The following is a 15990-nucleotide window of genomic DNA, read 5'->3' as shown; positions in this document are numbered from 1 at the left end:
GCATTTTCATTCACACACACACCTACAGAGCATAGCCTACATGGCAACACACACATCGACTTGAGCCACACCTGATTAATTCTGGTGCAGTTTGACTGCTAAGAGTTTGGACCATGGGGCCCTGTCTGCATGCTGCATTGAGAGCTGAACATACAAGCACATAACCACCATGTGCTGTGCATATTTAATGTGTGTTTAATAATTAAAAAGCCTATTGAAAGATTCAAGACCACTGCATTGTGTGCAGACAGAGATGCTCTTTAAACATCGGGGTCATCCATCAAGATGAGAGACGGTAGACTAATGATGCACAGAAACCCACCACAGAAATATGATCCAAACTGCATATACGGCTGCTTTCCCTCTAGCCTGAAGACATCTGAGCGGGAGAATATAGGCTAAAGCATTTTGAGACGCAGAAGCAGGCTAATCTCTGTCCCTTGGTGAGAGACAGTGTAGTTTTACAGGAGGTCATATTCCATGGTACTCACTGTATTCAAGCCTAGGGTGGGTTTCCCCCATAGGTTAGTGCATGTGATACCGTAACTCAGTGGTTCCCAAAGATTTTTTTTGATTTTTTTTACTCTTGAAAGTTGTAACACTAGACTGCACTAGTAGAATCCTCTCATGTCATTGCATTGTCAGAAATGTCCAGATCAACTAGCCCACGTCAGCTAACGTTATTTAACTAGGTTTTTTTAGCCCATAGAAATAGACGTGGCGCAAGATGTTCCCAAATGCTGGAAGAGGGGTCTGTGATAAAGTTTGGGAACCCCTGTTGTAACTGACCTTTGACCCCTGTGAGTCGGAGAAGCTGTGATAGTGGCAGTCGGGGGGGAGGGGGTCCTGGTAGTCAGAGCGTCTGTCTGCCGTACATTATCAACGCCTCCCAGTCCAAACCACGGCTGCTAGAGATGGAGACAGACCCCCTCTGAAATACCCCCACTCCTGCCCACCAGCTGACGCCCACCCCCAAACTTCCAGGCTGCCATCTAATTGCCCCTCAGTGCAACCCTTTCCCCAAATATGCCTCTGACCCTCCCTGTTCATGTATATCCACACCCTTTAGTGAACACCTAGTCCGCTAGGTCTGTCAAGGAACATCAGAGCACTCTACCATGGCCTCCTTCCCTACTGTAACTGCTCCCCAGACAGGTCTGCCCACATCTTCCACCCCTAGTAACCCTCAAACACACACACAAAACCAGCCTCCTACACACAAATGTCCACCACAGACCGCCTCAAACACAGACACATTTCCATCTTTTGAGTAGTGCAAAATGAATACTTATTTTTTTGTTGAAGGGATGTCATGAAATAGAATACACGAAGAGGAACAATTTTAAGCATATTGTAAATTAAACAAGCTGCTTTAGGTCAGTATCTTTTTTTTAATTGGACCATCCACATCCCTTATCTTATATTTCACTTATAAGCCCTAATATACATGACACTCTTTATTATACGAGTACTAGGTAACATTTAACCTTTAACAAAATAAACGTAAAAGGCTGTATATCTGTGTGGCCTGTTATTGTTCATGCTGTCACTCCCCCTCATTTCCAGTTCCAGCTCCTGCCCTTCACGCCTTCTGTGTCCTCCACATTTCCCTCTACTCCTGCCACCCTCTTCCCACCATCATCTATAGAACAACTTTCCTTCTGTGTCCTCCACATTTCCCTCTACTCCTGCCACCCTCTTCCCATCATCATCTATAGACCAACTTTCCTTCTGTGTCCTCCACATTTCCCTCTACTCCTGCCACCCTCTTCCCACCATCCTCTATAGACCAACTTTCCTTCTGTGTCCTCCACATTTCCCTCTACTCCTGCCACCCTCTTCCCACCATCATCTATAGACCAACTTTCCTTCTGTGTCCTCCACATTTCCCTCTACTCCTGCCACCCTCTTCCCACCATCATCTATAGACCAACTTTCCTTCTGTGTCCTCCACATTTCCCTCTACTCCTGCCACCCTCTTCCCACCATCATCTATAGACCAACTTTCCTTCTGTGTCCTCCACATTTCCCTCTACTCCTGCCACCCTCTTCCCACCATCATCTATAGACCAACTTTCCTTCCGCGTCATGAAAAGTTGCATGCGCAGTTTGTCATCAGAAACCTCTGCTTACTTACAGTCGTGGCCAAAAGTTTTGAGAATGACACAAATATTAATTTTCACGTCTGCTGCCTCAGTTTGTATGATGGCAATTTGCATATACTCCAGAATGTTTTGACGAGTGATCAGATGAATTGCAATTCATTGCAAAGTTCCTCTTTGCCATGCAAATGAACTGAATCCCCAAAAAACATTTCCACTGCATTTCAGCCCTGCCACAAAAGGACCAGCTGACATGTCAGTGATTCTCTCGTTAATACAGGTGTGAGTGTTGACGAGGACAAGGCTGGAGATCACTCTGTCATGCTGATTGAGTTTGAATAACAGACTGGAAGCTTCAAATGGAGGGTGGTGCTTGGAATCATTGTTCTTCCTCTGTCAACCATGCTTCCCTGCAAGGAAACACGTGCCGTCATCATTACTTTGCACAAAAAGGGCTTCACAGGCAAGGATATTGCTGCCAGTAAGATTGCACCTAAATCAACCATTTATCGGATCATCAAGAACTTCAAGGAGAGCGGTTCAAATGTTGTGAAGAAGGCTTCAGGGCACCCAAGAAAGTCCAGCAAGCGCCAGGACCGTCTCCTAAAGTTGATTCAGCTGGATTGGGGCACCACCAGTACAGAGCTTGCTCAGGAATGGCAGCAGGCAGGTGTGAGTGCATCTGCACACACAGTGAGGCGAAGACTTTTGGAGGATGGCCTGGTGTCAAGAAGGGCAGCAAAGAAGCGTCTTCTCTCCAGGAAAAAACATCAGGGACAGACTGATATTCTGCAAAAGGTACAGGGATTGGACTGCTGAGGACTGGGGTAAAGTCATTTTCTCTGATGAATCCCCTTTCCGATTGTTTGGGGCATCCGGAAAAAAGCTTGTCCGGAGAAGACAAGGTGAGCGCTACCATCAGTCTTGTGTCATGCCAACAGTAAAGCATCCTGAGACCATTCATGTGTGGGGTTGCTTCTCGGCCAAGGGAGTGGGCTCACTCACAATTTTGCCTAAGAACACAGCCATGAATAAAGATTGGTACCAACACATCCTACGAGAGCAACTTCTCCCAACCATCCAGGAACAGTTTGGTGACGAACAATGCCTTTTCCAGCATGATGGAGCACCTTGCCATAAGGCAAAATTTATAACTAAGTGGCTCGGGGATTTTTGAATGACTACCTCATCTCTGTACCCCACACATACAATTATATTTAAGGTCCCTCAGTCAAGCAGTGAATTTCAAACAGATTCAACCACAAAGACCAGGGAGGTTTTCCAATGCCTCGCAAAGAGAGGTACCTATTGGTAGAAGGGTAAAGAATGTAAATAAATAAGCAGACATTGAATATCCCTTTGAGCATGGTGAAGTTATTAATTACACTTTGGATGGTGTATCAATACACCCAGTCACTACAAAGATACAGTTGTCCTTCCTAACTCAGTTGCCGGAGAGGAAGGAAACTGCTCAGGGATTTCACCTGGAGGCCAATGGTGACTTTAATACGGTTTCAGATTTTAATGGCTGTGATAGGAGAAACTGAGGATGGATCAACAACATTGTAATTACTCCACAATACTAACCTAAATGACAGTGAAAAGAAGGAAGCCCGTACAGAATACAAATATTCCAAAACATGCATCCTGTTTGCAATAAGGCACTAAAGTAAAACTGCAACATTTTTGGCAAAGAAATTAACTTCATGTCCTGAATACAGAGTAGAGGTCGACCGATTAATCGGAATGGCCCATTAATTAGGGCTGATTTCAAGTTTTCATAACAATCGGAAATCGGTATTTTTGGACGCCGATTTGGCCGATTGTTTATGGTTTTTTTAGACTTATTTAACTAGGCAAGTAAGTTAAGAGCACATTCTTATTTTCAATGATGGCCTAGGAACGGTGGGTTAACTGCCTTGTTCAGGGGCAGAACGACAGATTTTTACCTTGTCAGCTCAGGGATTCAATCTTGCAACCTTACGGTTAACTAGTCCAACGCTCTAACCACCTGCTTTACATTGCACTCCACGAGGAGCCTGCCTGTTACGCGAATGCAGTAAGAAGCCAAGGTAAGTTGCTAGCTAGCATTAAACTTATTTTATAAAAAACAATCAATCAATCATAATCACTAGTTAACTACACATGGTTGATGATATTACTAGTTTATCTAGCCTGTCTTGCGTTGCATATAATCGCTTAGGTACACGTTGCTCCAACCATAAACCAATGCCTTTCTTAAAATCAATACACAAGTATATATTTTTAAACCTGCATATTTAGTTAATATTGCCTGCTAACATGAATTTCTTTTAACTAGGGAAAATGTGTCACTTCTCTTGCAACAGAGTCAGGGTATATGCAGCAGTTTGGGCAGCCTGGCTCGTTGCGAACTGTGAAGACTATTTCTTCCTAACAAAGTCAGCCGACTTCGCCAAACGGGATGATTTAACAAAAGCGCATTTGCGGAAAAAGCACAATCGTTGCACGACTGTACCTAACCATAAACATCAATGCCTTTCTTAAAATCAATATACAGAAGTATATATTTTTAAACCTGCATATTTAGCTAAAAGAAATCCAGGTTAGCAGGCAATATTAACCAGTGAAATTGTGGCACTTCTCTAGCGTTCATTGCACACAGAGTCAGGGTATATGCAACAGTTTGGGCCGCCTGGCTCGTTGCGAACTAATTTGCCAGAATTTTACGTAATTATGACATTACATTGAAGGTTGTGCAATGTAACAGGAATATTTAGACTTAAGGATGCCACCCGTTAGATAAAATATGGAACGGTTCCGTATTTCACTGAAAGGAAAAACGTTTTGTTTTCGAGATGATAGTTTCCGGATTCGACCATATTAATGACCTAAGGCTCGTATTTCTGTGTGTTTATGATATTATAATTAAGTCTATGATTTGGTAGAGCAGTCTGACTGAGCGGTGGTAGGCAGCAGCAGGCTCATAAGCATTCATTCAAACAGCACTTTCTTGCATTTTGCCAGCAGCTCTTCGCTGTGCTTCAAGCATTGCGCTGTTTATGACTTCAAGCCTATCAACTCCCAAGATTAGGCTGGTGTAACCGATGTGAAATGGCTAGCTAGTTAGCCGGGTGCGCGCTAATAGCGTTTCAAACGTCACTCGCTCTGAGACTTGGAGTAGTTGTTTCCCTTGCTCTACATGGGTAAAGCTGCTTTGAGGGTGGCTGTTGTCGATGTGTTCCTGGTTCGAGCCCAGGAAGGAGTGAGGAGAGGGACGGAAGCTATACTGTTACACTGGCAATACTAAAGTGCCTATAAGAACATCCAATAGTCAAAGGTATATGAAATACAAATCGTATAGAGAGAAATAGTCCTATAATTCCTATAATAACTACAACCTAAAACTTCTTACCTGGGAATATTGAAGACTCATGTTAAAAGGAACCACCAGCTTTCATATGTTCTCATGTTCTGAGCAAGAAACTTAAACGTTACCTTTCTTACATGGCACATATTGCACTTTTACTTTCTTCTCCAACACTTTGTTTTTGCATTATTTAAACCAAATTGAACATGTTTCATTGTTTATTTGAGGCTAAATTGATTTTATTGATGTATTATATTAATTTAAAATAAGTGTTCATTCAGTATTGTTGTAATTGTCATTATTACAAATAAATAAAAATAAATACAATTGTAAAAAATTGGCTGATTAATCGGTATCGGCTTTTTTGGCCCTCCAATAATCGGTATCGGCGAAAAAATTAAATCATAATCGGTCGACCTCTAATACAAAGCGTTATATGTATGGGGCAAATCACTTTGTACCACTTTTTATATTTTCACGCATGCTGGCTGCATCGTGTTATGGGTATGCCTGTCATCGACAAGGACTAGGGGAGTTTTATTCCATTTCTTTTATCCTAAAAAACTACAAAAATTCAACTTTCAGCAGGACAATAGCCTAAAACACAAGGCCAAATATACATTTAACAAGATTACATAGAATTTTCCTGAGAGGCCTAGGTACAGATTTGACTTAAAATGGCCTTGAAAATCTATGGCAAGACTTAAATGGCTGTCTTGGAATGATAAACAACCAACTTGACAGAGCTTGACGAATTTTACAAAGAATAATGTACAAATATTGTACAATCCAGGTGTGCAAATGTCTTAGAGACTTACCCAGAAGACTCACAGCTGTAATCGCTGCCAAAGATTTGGCCAGGGTAGGCCGTCATTGTAAATAAGAATTTGTTCTTAACCGACTTGTCTAGTTAAATAAAGGTAAAAGAATTCAAACATTTATTGATTCAGGGGTGTGAATACAGTAGGGGAGAAAAGTATTTGATCCCCTGCTGATTTTGTACATTTGCCCACTGATAAAGAAAGGATCAGTCTATAATTTTAATGGTAGGTTTATTTGAACAGTGAGAGACAGAATAACAACAAAAATATCCAGAAAAACGCATGTCAAAAATGTTATACATTTATTTCAGTTTTTCTGGATTTTTTGTTGTTGTTATTCTGTCTCTCACTGTTCAAATAAACCTACCATTAAAATTATAGACTGATCATTTCTTTGTCAGTGGGCAAACGTACAAAATCAGCAGGGGATCAAATACTTTTTTCCCTCACTGTACTTATGCAAATTAGATATTTGTATTTCATTTTCAATAAATTTGCTAACATTGAGCGCTGTGAGTTCCAATTCTGGGCTGCAGCCGCGGAGGCTGTCCTCGATGTGTTCTGCCCCGGCAACACCGAGACGACAGCCCACGATGACTCCACCCACAGCAGGCCGGTCCAGGACGTAGTGGGTAGCAACATTGGCGATGGAGCAGCCGTGGCCCCTGGTGACCGTCTCCAAGGCAACCAGCAGCTCCTGGAACAGCCCCCATCCTCCACAGCTGTCAATCACGTTCTTGTACTTACTGAGGGAGGCGGTGTTGAGCTCTGCCCTGCTTGTAGGCTCTGCCTTCCCTAGATAGCGCTCTGAGAGTAGACCACCGGCTGAGAGAGAGAGGGGGGACAGAGAGATGGAGGTTTAAAAAGATGGAGGGGGAGGGGGAGGGGGTGGATACAGAAAGAGAGAAATGGTAAAGATCAGGAAAGAGGAACAGCAGGAAATACATAGAATAGGGTGAACAGGGGGGCAGAGAAGCAGCTTTGTCAGTCTGGTCTCCATCTTAGAACTCCACCATTTTATATCACTACACCTCACATGGCAAGAGAGTCAATATGGAAAGTATTTCTGAAATCGCTAACACAAAGAAACTGACAATAACCGGTCAATGAGGTTGCAACAGTAACTGTGACCTAGCCTGGTCTATAGATCAGAAGGGTTGGCTAAACCACATACAGACCTGGACCAGGCTAACTGGGATCTAACCCAACCCTTCACCACTGACTCTCTCAGTGCAGTGGCTCAACCCTGATAATCTAGAGCAGCCAAGTAGCTCCAGTAGGAGTGGCTGTGATGACCTAATCCCCCATGACCTCTGACCTGTCCTCACCCAGAGTTCCATAGGTCAGTAGCTGGATGCCGTGAGACAGACAGCCTCCATCTAGGCAGCGGGCCGCTGGTCGATCAGGGAGAACTGCACCTGGAAGGAAACATTACTGGACGTTGATGTAGACCAGTGGTCACCAAACTTTTCGTAGTCAATATCACTTTCGCTGTCAAAAAGCAAGCAGACGTATACCGCTCAGATTCTTTTTAGCAACTTGACTTTAAAAAAATAACATTAACCTAATAAAAACAGTTATGTAGGAATGAGGTTTGTGCAGTTAGTAGGCCTAATACATTATCACAGCATATTGGCTATATGCCTGGCCTGCCAATATTGTTCTTCTCAGACCATATTATACACTGCTCAAAAAAATAAAGGGAACACTTAAACAACACAATGTAACTCCAAGTCAATCACATTTCTGTGAAATCAAACTGTCCACTTAGGAAGCAACACTGATTGACAATAAATTTCACATGCTGTTGTGCAAATGGAATAGACAACAGGTGGAAATTATAGGCAATTAGCAAGACACCCCCAATAATGGAGTGGTTCTGCAGGTGGTCACCACAGACCACTTCTCAGTTCCTATGCTTCCTGGCTGATGTTTTGGTCACTTTTGAATGCTGGCGGTGCTTTCACTCTAGTGGTAGCATGAGACGGAGTCTACAACCCACACAAGTGGCTCAGGTAGTGCAGCTCATCCAGGATGGCACATCAATGCGAGCTGTGGCAAGAAGGTTTGCTGTGTCTGTCAGCGTAGTGGCCAGAGCATGGAGGAGCTACCAGGAGACAGGCCAGTACATCAGGAGACGTGGAGGAGGCCGTAGGAGGGCAACAGCCCAGCAGCAGGACTGCTACCTCCGCCTTTGTGCAAGGAGGAGCAGGAGGAGCACTGCCAGAGCCCTGCAAATGACCTCCAGCAGGCCACAAATGTGCATGTGTCTGCTCAAACGGTCAGAAACAGACTCCATGAGGGTGGTATGAGGGCCCGACGTCCAGGTGGGGGTTGTGCTTACAGCCCAACACCGTGCAGGACGTTTGGCATTTGCCAGAGAACACCAAGATTGGCAAATTCGCCACTGGTGCCCTGTGCTCTTCACAGATGAAAGCAGGTTCACACTGAGCACATGTGACAGACGTGACAGAGTCTGGAGACGCCGTGGAGAACGTTCTGCTGCCTGCAACATCCTCCAGCATGACCGGTTTGGCGGTGGGTCAGTCATGGTGTGGGGTGGCATTTCTTTGGGGGGCCGCACAGCCCTCCATGTGCTCGCCAGAGGTAGCCTGACTGCCATTAGGTACCAAGATGAGATCCTCAGACCCCTTGTGAGACCATATGCTGGTGCGGTTGGCCCTGGGTTCCTCCTAATGCAAGACAATGCTAGACCTCATGAGGCTGGAGTGTGTCAGCAGTTCCTGCAAGAGGAAGGCATTGATGCTATGGACTGGCCCGCCCGTTCCCCAGACCTGAATCCAATTGAGCACATCTGGGACATCATGTCTCGCTCCATCCACCAACGTCACGTTGCACCACAGACTGTCCAGGAGTTGGCGGATGCTTTAGTCCAGGTCTGGGAGGAGATCCCTCAGGAGACCATCCGCCACCTCATCAGGAGCATGCCCACGCGTTGTAGGGAGGTCATACAGGCACATGGAGGCCACACACACTACTGAGCCTCATTTTGACTTGTTTTAAGGACATTACATCAAAGTTGGATCAGCCTGTAGTGTGGTTTTCCACTTTAATTTTGAGTGTGACTCCAAATCCAGACCTACATGGGTTGATAAATTGGATTTCCATTGATTATTTTTGTGTGATTTTGTTGTCAGCACATTCAACTATGTAAAGAAAAAAGTATTTAATAAGATTATTTCATTCATTCAGATCTAGGATGTGTTATTTTAGTGTTCCCTTTATTTTTTTGAGCAGTGTATTTCAAACTCGAGCTTTGATAACAAAATAGATCAGTTGGTGTAGCACTTGCGAGGCACAGCTGAGCATAAATTGAAATAATTTGCTTTTTTATTTTACTGGACTGATGGTACCTGCATCTGATGGTCATGGTGCTTTCATGACAACTGGGAACTCTGAAAAAACGAGGTCAAATCATGATGTCAGTGAAATTTAGGTCGGAAAGTCGGAGCTCTCGAAAGATGCCAGAGTTTTTCCCAGTCGGATCTCGTTCACTGGTCAAATCAATGGTCACTTTAATAAAGGAACACTAATTACTTTTTTAATGTTCACATACTGCTTTACTCATTTCATATGTAAATACTGTATTCTACTGTATTTTAGCCAATGACACTGACATTGCTCGTCCAAATATTTACATATTTCTTAGTTCCATTATTTTACTTTTAGATTTGTGTTATTGTTGTGAATTGTTAGATACTACTGCACTGTTGGAGCTACAGTAGGAACACAAGCATTTCGCTATAACATCTGCTAAATATGTGCATGTCACCAATACATATAAAAAAATTGAGTTCCCAGTTGTATTGGGTGTTTCTCACAGAGCTGAGAGTTGTCCTGAGAAACATTGCTTTCAAGTGGTTTTAATTGGTGGGTGTGATAATACAGTATGTACGTGGGCGCCTGACTTTGTATGAAAGTGGGGGAGAAAAAATACAATATAATTTAGAATAGAAAAATATATATACACAGTACCAGTCAAAAGTTTGGACACACCTACAAATTCAAGGGTTTTTCTTTATTTTTACTATTTTCAACATTGTAGAATAATAGTGAAGACATCAAAACTATGAAATAACCCATATGGAATCATGTAGTAACCAAAAAAGTGTTAAACAAATCAAAATATATACAGTTGAAGTCGTAAGTTTACATACACTTATCATTCTCTCTACTATTATTCTGACATTTCACATTCTAAAAATAAAGTGGTGATCCTTGTTTTAACCACTCCACAAATTTCTTGTTAACAAACTATAGTTTTGGCAAGTCGGTTAGGACATCTACTTTGTGCATGACACAAATAATTTTTCCAACAATTGTTTACAGACAGATTATTTCACTTATAATTCACTGTATCACAATTCCAGTGGGTCAGAAGTTTACATACACGAAGTTCATTGTGCCTTTAAACAGCTTGAAAAATTCCAGAAATTGATGTCATGGCTTTAGAAGCTTCTGATAGGCTAATTGACATCATTTGAGTCAATTGGAGGAGTACCTTTGGATGTATTTCAAGGCCTACCTTCAAACTCAGTACCTCTTTGCTTGATATCATGGAAAAATCAAAAGAAATCAGCCAAGACCTCAGAAAAGAAATTGTAGACCTCCACAAGTCTGGTTCATCCTTGGGAGAAATTTCCAAAGGCCTGAAGGTACCACGTTCATCTATACAAACAATAGTACACAAGTATAAACACCATGGGACCACGCAGCCGTCATACCGCTCAGGAAGGAGATGCGTTCTGTCTCCTAGAGATGAACGTACTTTGGTATGAAAAGTGCAACTCAATCCCAGAACAACAGCAAAGGACCTTGTGAAGATGCTGGAGGAAACAGGTACAAAAGTATCTATATCCACAGTAAAACGAGTCCTATATCGACATAACCTTTAAGGCCACTCAGCAAGGAAGAAGCCACTGCTCCAAAACCGCCATAAAAAAAGCCAGACTATGGTTTGCAACTGCACACGGGGACAAAGATCGTACTTTTTGGAGAAAAGTCCTCTGGTCTGATGAAACAAAAATAGAACTGTTTGGCCATAATGACCATTGATATGTTGTTTGGAGGAAAAAGGGGGAAGCTTGCAAGCTGAAGAACACCATCCCAACCGTGAAGCACGGGGGTGGCAGCATCATGTTGTGGGGGTGCTTTGCTGCAGGAGGGACTGGTGCACTTCACAAAATATATGGCATCATGAGGCAGGAAAATGTTGTAGATATATTGAAGCAACATCTCAAGACATCAGTCAGGAAGTTAAAGTTTGGTTGCAAATGGGTCTTCCAAATGGACAATGACCCCAAGCATACTTCCAAAGTTGTGGTAAAATGGCTTAAAGACAACAAAGTCAAGGTATTGGAGTGGCCATCACAAAGCTCTGACCTCAATCCTATAGAAGATTTGTGGGCAGAACTGAAAAAGTGTGTGCGAGCAAGGAGAACTACAAACCTGACTCACTTACACCAGCTCTGTCAGGAGAAATGGGCCAAAATTCACCCAACTTATTGTGGGAAGCTTGTGGAAGGCTACCCGAAACGTTTGACCCAAGTTAAACAATTTAAAGGCAATGCTACCAAATACTAATTGAGTATGTAAACTTCTGACCCACTGGGAATGTGATGAAAGAAATGAAAAGCTGAAATAAATCATTCTCTCTACTATTATTCTGACATTTCACATTCTTAAAATAAAAGTAGTGATCCTAACTAATTTTTACTAGGATTAAATATCAGGAATTGTGAAAAACTGAGTTGAAATGTATTTGGCTAAGGTGTATGTAAACTTCCGACTTCAACTGCAGCCAAGGAGGTCTGGGAAGAGCAACCGACCCCCCTGCGCAGTGTGGTGGAACACGTGGAAGAGATGGAGAGGATGACTGCGATTTGGCCAGTGGTGAGGGAGCACATGGCCCAGGCGCAACGCACCCAGGAGCGCGTATACAACCGGGGGGTCCAACCACGAGAGTTCCACCCGGGTGAGAAGGTCTTGGTGCTGATCCCCACAACGGAGAGCAGATTCCTGGCTACATGGCATGGGCCCTACGACATCGTTGAGCTGGTAGGCGACGTCAATCATAAGGTCAACCAACCGGGGCGGAGAAAACCCCTCCAACTTTACCATGTGAACTTACTGAAGAAGTGGCACGGACAAGAGGCGCTGTGCGTAACGTGGACCCGGCCACAGCAGACCCCGCCCTCTGTCGAGGTTGCCATGGGGGAAGACCTCAGCCGGACCCAATGACAAGAGCTCAGAGAGTTGGTCCAGCAGAATACGGATCTCGTGGAACTTAATATCCACACACGTCCAGGAGAAAAAGTACATAAATGGCCCTACCGGATACCAGAAGCCCGGAGGGCTGCGGTCCAGCGGGAAGTGATGCTAGAGATGGAGGTACTGGAGGAGTCCCACAATGAGTGGTCTAGCCTTATAGTGCTGATACCAAAACCGGACGGAACCGTCCACTTCTGCAATGACTTCTGGGACCTGAACGAGGTCAGTAAATTCAATGCCTACCCCATGCCCCTGGTGGATGAACTGATCGACCGCTTGGGGAAGGCAAGATACGACAGCACCCTGGACCTGACGAAGGTGTACCCTGGACCTGGCAGCGGCCTCCCGGGAGAAGACTGCCTTCTCCACCCCGGGGGGGCTATACCACTACCGGGTACTTCCTTTCGGGCTCCAAGGGAACCCAGCGACCTTTCAGCGACTCATGGACCGCGTCCTGCACCCGCACTGTGAGTACACTGCTGCTTATTTGATGACATAATCGTGCACAGTGACAGTTGGTAGTCCCTTCTCTGTAGGTTACAGGCAGTGATGGATGAGCCAAGGGAAGCGGGGCTGACCGCGAACCACCACAATTGCAAGCTGGGCTACGCCGAGGTGGAGTACCTGGGCTATCAAATCAGGTGGGGAAATGTGAAGCCCCAAGAAAAATCACAGCCATTAGGGAATGGCCGGTCCCCCAAACCAAGAGGCAGGTGAAGTTGTTCCTGGGGTTAGCAGCCTTCTACAGTCGATTTGTACCTAACTTTGCCGCAATAGCTTCTCCCCTCACAGACCTAACGAAGGCACGCCTACCCCAGATGGTGCGATGGACATAGGACACAGAGGCGGCGTTCCAGGCCCTGAAGGATGCGCTATGTTCGCACCTGGTACTCGTCACCCCGCACTTCTCAAAACCCCTCCTGGTCCAGACAGACGTGTCTGACACAGTGGTGGGGGCCATCTTGTGTCCACCCAGGCCCACGCCCCTGGGGCATTGAACAAGAACTGTCAACCCAGGAGGTCTACCCCGGGGGTTGGTGATAGAGGGGAGGTATGTGCCGTGACGTTTGGTGAATGCAGATGCTTCTGAAGCTGAGAAAAAGGAGTTGGCATGTGGGAAGAGTCTGACTTTTGGGAAATACCAGTTAAAGACAAGTAGGGTTTAAACTGAATTAAGACTACCAAAAGACAAAAGCCTATTTAGACCCAATCACCATCTCATCAAAGTAAATTACTAAATATAGTCCAGTTTGTAACGTTCTCTATGAAATGGGCTTTGAAATGTGTAATTCAATGTAGAAAGCTTCGAAATTACTGATGTGTCCATTTTAAAGTAAAAATGTATTAAAATGTTGATGACGGTAGTATGATAAACTAAAGAAAACATACATTTATCAAGTTTGAGATTTTTTTACTTTTTGAAAATAATCATATTAAATCGACCAAAATACCAAGAAATCTCAACAAACCTCAAAATTGATAGGTAGATGCAAAAACGTAATTTCAGCCTGTGGTGCATGGCCTTAAACAACACACCACAAGTGAGTAGGCTACATACGTTACAACAAATTGTGAAGAAACAGAATAAGCATGAAAAGTATGAGCAATAAATGCCTCTAAACAGCTTGGAGAGAAAACCCTTTTCACAGATTTAATCATGCAATATTAGGCCTGCTGATTATTTCTCCGTATCAATTGACAGCCCACGTGCTACTGGACATGCAGTTTTCTGCAAAGGTGTAACCAGTGGGAGAATCTTAATTGCATACTCCTCGCGTCCTCTCTCCTCACCTCTTTCTCAAAACACATTGGATGAGAAAGCCAGAGATCCCGCCCCTCTGATCTTCTTCGCCAATGGGTTTTGAGGAGTCGAGGAGCGAGGATGCGAGCAATTGGAATTTCCCAGAGCCTGCGAGACAGCAGTGCCTAATCAGACATGCCCGTGTTCGTCATGGTTCTTATAGGCAAAGTGAAATGACAAAATATGCTTGTGGTGCCCGTAGCTCAAATTATATGTAACACCATAAAACAAAATACAAATGTAAGAAGAGCACAACAAAATAGATACAAAAAAAGATTTTGCCGGTGCCTTTTCATTTTAAAAACAAGTGGTAAAACAGTGCTTTCTAACGGCACTGAACCAAAACAGTGGCACGCGAACGAAGCAACACTTTCAAGTGGGCAAAACCATTCATCTTGGCGAAGGGGGAGAGGCTGCAAAATGCAATCTGTTAATTATGTATATACTGAACAAAATATAAAATGCAACATGCAACAATTTCAAAGATTTTACTGAGTTACAGTTCATAGAAGAAAAATAGGTCAACTGAAATAAATTCATTAGGCCCTAATCTATGGATTTCACATGACTGGGCAGGGGCGCAACATGGGTGGCCCTGGGAGGGTATACCCCACCCACTTAGGAGCCAGGTCCACCCACTGGGGAGCCAGGCCCAGCCAATCAGAATGAGTTTTTTTCCACAAAAAGGGCTTTATTACGGACAGAAAATCTCCTCAGCACCCCCCTCCCCCTCCTCAAACGATCCTGCAGGCGAAGAAGCTGGATGTGGAGGACCTGAGCTGACGTGGTTACACGTGGTCTGCGGGTGTGAGGTCGGTTGGACATACTGCCAAATTCTCTAAAAAGACGCTGGAGGCGGCTTATGGTAGAGAAATTAACATTCAATTCTCTGGCAACAGCTCTGTTGGACATTCCTGCAGTCAGCATGCCAATTGCATGTTCCCTCAAAACTTGAGATATCTGTGGCATGGTGTTGTGTGACTATGAACTGCACATTTTAGAGTGGCCTTTTATTGTCCCCAGCACAATGTGCACCTGTGTAATGATCATGCTGTTTAATCAGCTTCTTGATATGCCACACCTGTCAGGCAGATAGATTATCTAGGCAAAGGAGAAATGCTCACTAACAGGAATGCACAAAATTTGAGAGAAATAAGCTTTTTGTCCATATGGAACATTTCTGAGATCTTTCATTTCAGCACATGAAAAATGGGACCAACACTTTACATGTTGCATTTATATTTTTGTTCAGTATATAATATATAAAATGGCCATATCGATTTTAATACGGACTAGCTCAAATTATTACTAATCCTTGAAAATGACTAATTACCCAATGGATCATGATACTTTACTGGTAAAAAAGTGGGGGTGCAAAAACATTAGTTTGCACCCCAATTTGAAAGTGGGGATGCAGCTGCTCCATTACTCAGACACCTATGAGTATGTTGCTTTCAGATTTTACTGGATGGTGGGGAACTTGTAGCATGATTTTGCCCACACTAGTCTCTATTTAAGACTCACATTTTTTAATTTTACCTTTATAAAAAACTAGGCAAGTCAATTTAGAACAAATTCTTATTTTCAATGACAGCCTAGGAACAGTGGGTTAACTGCCTTGTTCAG

Source organism: Salmo salar, chromosome ssa15, assembly GCF_905237065.1.
Source record: "Salmo salar chromosome ssa15, Ssal_v3.1, whole genome shotgun sequence".
Taxonomy (NCBI): Eukaryota; Metazoa; Chordata; class Actinopteri; order Salmoniformes; family Salmonidae; genus Salmo; species Salmo salar.
Note: the sequence above shows the minus strand (reverse complement) of the source record.